This window comes from Grampus griseus (assembly GCF_964374135.1).
Source record: "Grampus griseus genome assembly, chromosome: 14".
NCBI classification, from domain to species: domain Eukaryota; kingdom Metazoa; phylum Chordata; class Mammalia; order Artiodactyla; family Delphinidae; genus Grampus; species Grampus griseus.
In genome coordinates, this window is record NC_139008.1 from 6,425,859 (window position 1) to 6,433,238 (window position 7,380).

Consider the following 7,380-nt stretch of genomic DNA (forward strand, 5'->3'; position numbering starts at 1 on the left):
AACCAGCAACTTTAAGGGTCAGGTGGCCATGAATGACAGTTCACCCCATGGCCAGCCACCCCGTGCTGCCTGGGTGTGTTTGCACATCCACACCTTGCTTCTACCCTGCCGGCTCCTTGCAGCAGTGACAGTCCTTTTCCTTTATAAACTACACAGATGTTTAGAGGAAGCTCTGGGTTAGTTCAGCTGCTCTCTGGGTTCTATCCCGACTCAGACACGCCCTGTGTTCTATCACCTATAGGTTTGGCATTATACCGAAGGCAATTTGGGGGAGGCATCGTGAGAGGTGACTCCCAGCTTGCCTGTGATTGAAACTCTGACGATCAGAGAAGTCCTAGGAACATGTCCTAAAGTTGAGTCCTAGAATTTCATAGAGGGGCATGCAAAGCCCTGTGCCAGCCCTAAATGCACCAGAGTTCTAGATAAATCCTAAACCAGGACTTCAGGCACAGGGACAAGTCAGGATTCCAGACATGGGAACTCAGATTCAAGGAGACCTGGTCTTTGGAACAAAACAGAAATTCAGGTCATAGAACTGGTGCCCAAGAGCAACCAGAGTGACCTTGTGCTGAGACCTAAGGGTCAGCTGGGTCTCCTCACATCTTCCCCTGATATGAATGGGCCTGCAAACAAGGGGGCAGCTCGCCTATGAAAGGACCACCAGTGGTCCCAGCTGGGCAGAACCAAGCAGGACTTCACTTCCTCCTCCTTCTGGGTCACCTCACTGCAGTCCAGCCACTGTTCCTTCTCATTTCTGCATTTAAAACTTAAGACTAGCTCAAAAATATATGCACCCCATGTCTATTGCAGCATTATTTACAATAGCCAAGATATAGAAACAACCTAAGTGTCCATCAATGGGTAAGTGGATAAAGAAAATGTGGTATCGGACTTCCCTGGTGGCACAGTGTTTAGGAATCCGCCTGCCAATGCAGGGGACACGGGATAGAGCCCTGGTCCAGGAAGATCTCCCATGCCACGGAGGAACTAAGCCCGTGAGCCACAACTACTGAGCCCACGTGCCACAACTACTGAAGCCACGCACATAGAGCCCATGCTCCGCAACAAGAGAAGCCACCGCAATGAGAAGCCCGCACACCGCAATGAAGAGTAGCCCTCGCTCACTGCAACTAAAGAAAGCCTGTGCGCAGCAATGAAGACCCAATGCGGCCTAAATAAATAAATAAATAGAAAAATGGTACAGATGAACCGGTTTGCAGGGCAGAAATAGAGACACAGATGTAGAGAACAAACGTATGGACACCAAGGGGGGAAAGCGGCGGTGGGTGGTGGTGGTGGTGGTGTTGTGATGAATTGGGAGATTGGGATTGACATGTATACACTAATATGGATAAAATAGATAACGAATAAGAGCCTGCTGTAAAAAAATAAAATAAAATTTTTAAAAAGACATAAAATATTAATGAAGTATTTAGCGTAGTTGACATGGACATATACTAGATTGGTTGATTTGTTTTTTCTTATTTTCCCATGTCTATTTCGTTCTTAGTAGTGTGTAAGTATGTAGCCCATTTGCAGTGTTCTCTTACAACAGTAAGATAGTGATTGTCATGAGGCTCCAATGAAACGTACCACCACCCTACCCCACCCCTTTGCAATCTATATATATAAGTGCATATCCCTAGAATGACTATTGGCATTGTCAGCTCAACTCTGAATTGCTTGTCTAGGTGAGGTCTCTGAGTGTGTCCCCTGAAAGTGGTAGGTTACTATTTCAGTCACCAAGATTACAAGTGGTGGTTCATATAGGAAATGAGACCACCAGGAGATTAACTTCAAGCAGATAGGAGAGGAAATTACTTTTCCAGCCCTTATCCTCTGAGGTTTGAACTTTGAATTGCTTGCTAGTACTGCAAGAGAAGAAAGATGACTTCTATCATGTAGAAGCACGCTTAGAGTATTCCTTCTTGGAAGCCAAGCCACATGGAGAAGCTGTGTGGAGAACAATCAAGGCCTTCAATCAACAGCCCCAGCTGAGTTCCCAGACGACAAGCAGCACCAACTGCCCTCCCCAAGAGCCAGCCATCGTGGCTATTCCAGCCGGGTTGAGTCTTCAGAAGACTGCAGCCCTGACACATGGTATAGAATTGCACTGTTGGGTCCAGTTAACCCACATAGAAATTGTAAGAGGCTATAAATACTTGTTGATTTAAAAATAATAATAATAAAATAATAAATTTATTTTAAAAAGAAGTGTGTGTGTGTGTGTGTGTGTGTGTGTGTGTGTGTGTGTACTTCAATATTATTCAATCATAAAAGAGAATGAAATCTTGCCATTTGCAGTAACATGGGTGGACCTGGAGGGCATTACGCTAAGTGAAATAAGTCAGACAGAGAAAGACAAAAACCATACAATCTCACTTATATGTGGAATCTAAAAAAAAAAGCCAAGCTCGTAGACACAGAGAACAGATTGGTGGCTGCCAGAGGCTGGAGGGTCAGGGTTAGTGGTGAAAAGAGTCAAAAGGTACAAACTCGGGCTTCCCTGGTGGCGCAGTGGTTGAGAATCCGCCTGCCGATGCAGGGGACACGGGTTCGTGCCCCGGTCCGGGAAGATCCCACATGCTGCAGAGCGGCTGGGCCTGTGAGCCATGGCCGCTGAGCCTGCGCATCCGGAGCCTGCGTGTCCGGAGCCTGTGCTCTGCAACGGGAGAGGCCACAACAGTGAGAGGCCCGCGTACCGCAAAAAAAAAAAAAAAAAAAAAAGGTACAAACTTCCAGTTATAAAATAAGTCCTGGGGATGCAATGTACAGCATGGCAACTATATTTAATAATACCATATTGCATATCTGAAAGTTGCTAAGAGAGTAGGTCTGAAAAGTTCTCATCACAAGATAAAACAATTTTGTAACTATGTGTGGTGACGGATGTTAACCTGACATTGTGGTGATTGTTTTGCAATATATACAAACATTGAATCATTATGCTGTATACCTGGAACTAATATAAGGTTATACGTCAATTATACCTCAATTAAAAAAAATTAAGTACAGAAGAAATGGTACCCCAACCCAAAACGATGACTCTCCAGGTCTGGTATTTTGTCATTAAAGGGGAACACAAGAGATATTTTTGCAGTTGTGTACACTCAGCAACAAAGAACCTCAGGCTGATAGATGCATCTTGAGGATTCATCCAGTCTGCCTTTTCTCAGATACAGCCTTCCCAACAAGAGACTATCCACCCTCTTTTTGACCATCTTTGAAACCATCCCTTCCTAAGGCAAAGCTCTTTCTTCTTTCTTACAAAGATTTTCCTATTGAGCCAGAATTGGCCTTCCTAATAATTCCTACACAGTGGTCTTTGCTTTGTCTGCTGGAATCGCAAAAGAGAAATCTACTTCCTTTTCTGCATGTGGAAACAAGAGTCAGTCATTGTTATGGGCTGAATTATGTATCATCGTCCCCACACCAAAAGTGCATGTGTTGAAGTCCTAACCCCCAGTACCTCAGAAGGTGACTGGATTTGGAGACAGGGTCTTTGAAGAGGTAATTAAATTTAAATGAGGTGGACTTCCCTGGTGGTGCAGTGGTTAAGAATCTGCCTGCCAGGGCTTCCCTGGTGGCGCAGTGGTTAAGAATCCGCCTGCCACTGCAGGGGACACGAGCCCTGGTCCGGGAAGATCCCACATGCCGCGGAGCAACTAAGCCCATGCACCACAACTACTGAGCCTGCGCTCTAGAGCCCGCAAGCTACAACTACTGAGCCCATGAGCCACAACTACTGAAGCCCGCATGCCTAGAGACCATGGTCCGCAACAAGAGAAGCCACGGCAATGAGAAGCCCGCGCACCGCAATTAAGAGTAGCCCCCGCTCGCCGCAACTAGAGGAAGCTCGCGCGCAGCAACGAAGACCCAGTGCAGCCAAATAGCACAGGGAGATCAGCGGGTGCTTTGTGACCACCTAGAGGGATGGGATAGGGAGGGTGGGAGGGAGACACAAGAGGGAGGGGACATGGGGATATATGTATAGTATAGCTGATTCACTTTGTTATACAGCAGAAACTAACACACCATTACACTCCAATAAAGATGTTAAAAAAAAACAAAACAATCAGCTACATCCCTCATCCTTCTCCCAGAGGGCCCACCCACCTCCAGGATGTACAATTTCCTCGTGCAGTGCAAAGAAAAAGACTAAGGGATACGTGGGATCCTCCCGGACCGGGGCACGAACCCGTGCCCCCTGCATCGGCAGGTGCACTCTCAACCACTGCGCCACCAGGGAAGCCCCAAAAGACTATTTTTTTAAAGGGAAGGAATTGCAATAGTGCTTCCATATTGTTGGTGGAGGATCAGCATTCACTTCACATGCGGATGGCTCGCTGTTTAGGAAAACGCCTGGAAGGGAATTGTATAAGAAAGGGAAGGTTCCTCGCCCTGAGGCTCTTTAGACGAGAGGTAGCACACACGGCCACCTGCAAATCTCTCTGCGCCCAACTCAGAGGGGGTGTATTGTGGGCATGCCCAGTGCCAGTGTGCCCCTCGTTTGTTTGCTGAGTACCAAGTAAAAATTGAGAGACTTCATCTAAAAATCCCATTTCTCTTTTCTCCTTGGAAGAATTAGCCTTTCTGGAAATTCTGAGTCCACACCTGGTTTGGCAACAATAGCCTGAAGGGTGAGTGTCTCCCTCGGCCAGGGCCTGTGCTCAACAGATGGACAGCCACCCACAGTCCCACTTCAAGCTCGGGTAACAATTAAATTTATCCCAGCCACTGGCTGCCTGGCCCCTGTGGGCACTTGGGGGTGGGGTGGATGGACGTACATAAAGAGACATCGATGTTCAATAGAATAAAAGCTCCAAGAGATTGTTAAAATCCTAGAAGGAAGAAGATGAGAGGGAAGATTTGGGTAAAGCAGAGAGCTTGGGTGCAGGGGGAGGGCTAAGCATGAGCGACCTGGGCAGGTATAAATTCCTGATGGCTGCAGGGGTTGCAAATGTTGAATATTCACCTTGAGTTTGATTCCAATCTGCATGTTATCATCTTCCTCATTGATTCAGAAACTGAGGATTAAATCTATTGTGCACAACAATCTTTTTTCGTCCCAGCATTTTATCCAGAAATATGTTTGCACAGCATATCAGAGGTAATGGAGCAGGTGAGGGGGGCGACCATGCTGGGGGAAAGCCCAGCTCAGGGACAGAGCCACTGCACCCAGATGCGCTGACAAGGGCCAGATAGCAGGCTGGCTGCCGGTGGTGGTCTCTCTGTGGAGCCACAGGAAGCAAGAGGGGACAGGCGGGAAGGCCAGAGGCCACACACAGTGGGACAGAGGGGGGAGGCGTGAGGGCCAGGCCCTCAGTCAGCACAGAGGTGGCTGACCTGAGAAAGGTCCTCACGTGGGGACTGCTCCTTCCCTGGCCCGGCCCCTTCCACCCCGCCCTGCCCTGCTCACAGCCTCGCTGGCACAGGTGCACAACAATCTTGTGTTATGGACCTTTCATAAGTCCAGGAACTGAAGAAGAGGCCTTTCCAAGCCAGGGGACTCAGAGTAGACAACAGCAGGCAGTGGCACTTAGGGGCAGCAGGAGGAGAAGCTGACCTTGTCACAGCTGACCTTGTCACAGCTGACCTTAGAGCAGGCTTGAGACAACCTCTTTTTCTTTTTTTTTTAATTAATTTTTATTGGAGTATAGTTGATTTACAATGTTGTGTTAGTTTCAGGTGTACAGCAAAGTGATTCTGTTATACATATACATATATCCACTCTTTTTTAGATTCTATTCCCATATAGGTCATTACAGAGTACAGAGTAGAGTTCCCTGTGCTATGCAAGAGACAACCCCTTTTTCTACTACCAGAGAGTAACCCTTGGAAGAGGGGCCCCACAGATCCCTTAATTCTGCCCTGGGAAACCTGCAGTCAGGACAAAGAAGTGTATTTATATGGCTCTGGATATATGCATCATTTCACTTTGTATTTTGGTGACCCATGCATTGATCTAATATCCCCACCAGACTTTAAACTTCTCAAAGACCAGTGCTATGTCACTTTTTAAAAAAATTTTTATTATTCCATATATAAGTGCTATCATACGGTATTTGTCTTTCTCTGTCTGACCTATTTCACTTAGCATAATACCCTCCAAGTCCATCCACGTTGTTGCAAATGGAAAAATTTCATTCTTTTTTATGCCTGAGTAATATTCCATTGTATACACACACCACATCTTCGTAATCCATTCATCTGTTGATGGACTCTTAGGTTGCTTCCATATCTTGGCAATTGTAAATAAGGGTAATATATATATACATATATATGTATATATATACACTTTTTTTTAACTCAGTAAACTTGCTTGTCAGAATCTGTCTTATTTAAATAATCCAAAAGACATCTGCACAGAGATCTTCATTTAAATATTTCTTAACGTAGCGAAACTTTTGAAGTATTCAGCATGTCTAGAAATACAGGAATTATTAAATAATTAATGGTACAGCTGCTTGACGGAATACTATACAGCTATTAAAATGATACTTATCCATTCTGTGTAGCAAAATTTTCAACGTTAATGATATGATATTAAGCTTTTTTAAGTAGCATGCATTATTTCACATCAACCACATTGGGCTTTTCTTTGTGGCAAGGAACAAACTGAGACTCTTTTGTTGGCAAGGGATTTATTCTAAGGACACACGGGGAAGTAGGGAGACAGGATACAAGAGCATCTGCAGCAAAGTCAAGTGGTGCAGAGAATAAAACTTTGGGACCTGAGAGTTATTCAGGCTGTCACCTCCTTATGCTGTGGGTTCTCAGCACTAGGTGGCTGGGCTCCCTTCTGTGAGCCCTGCCATGTGGTGCATCAGACCCTCTTGGTCTTTGTTTCTATAGCTCAGTTGAGTTTTCTCTACTGAAACCACTGCTTACCCATGACACTCACGGCTTTGTGGCTTCTGTCACCTAATGCCTTCTGCTGACTGATTTCTGCTTGGCCCCAGTTTTCTGTGTGTCTCACATTTGAACTCCCCAAGAAAGGAGATCTAGTTGCTTTAGTTCCCTACTGTCCCATTCATCAGAGCTCTCAGACCAGACCACCTCAGCATATAAGCTGTGCTTCCATCAAGTGCCCAAAACTGTTCCCATCAGCTGTGGTCCAAAAAGTGGCCACACAATATGAATGTGGCAAGTGCTTCAAGTACACCAGCCACATATCCAATACAATCATAGTTTTGAACCATGTTTAAAATAATAAAAACATATACATATGAAAACAGATAGGAAAGGGATACATTAAAACCATCATAGTTGGGTTACGATGGAGGGATTACAGCTGATTATTTTTCTCCATTTTGCAATTTTCATTTAATGATACTGTAATTGCCTTTTAGTTTTCAAATATTTTTTAAAAAGTAATCT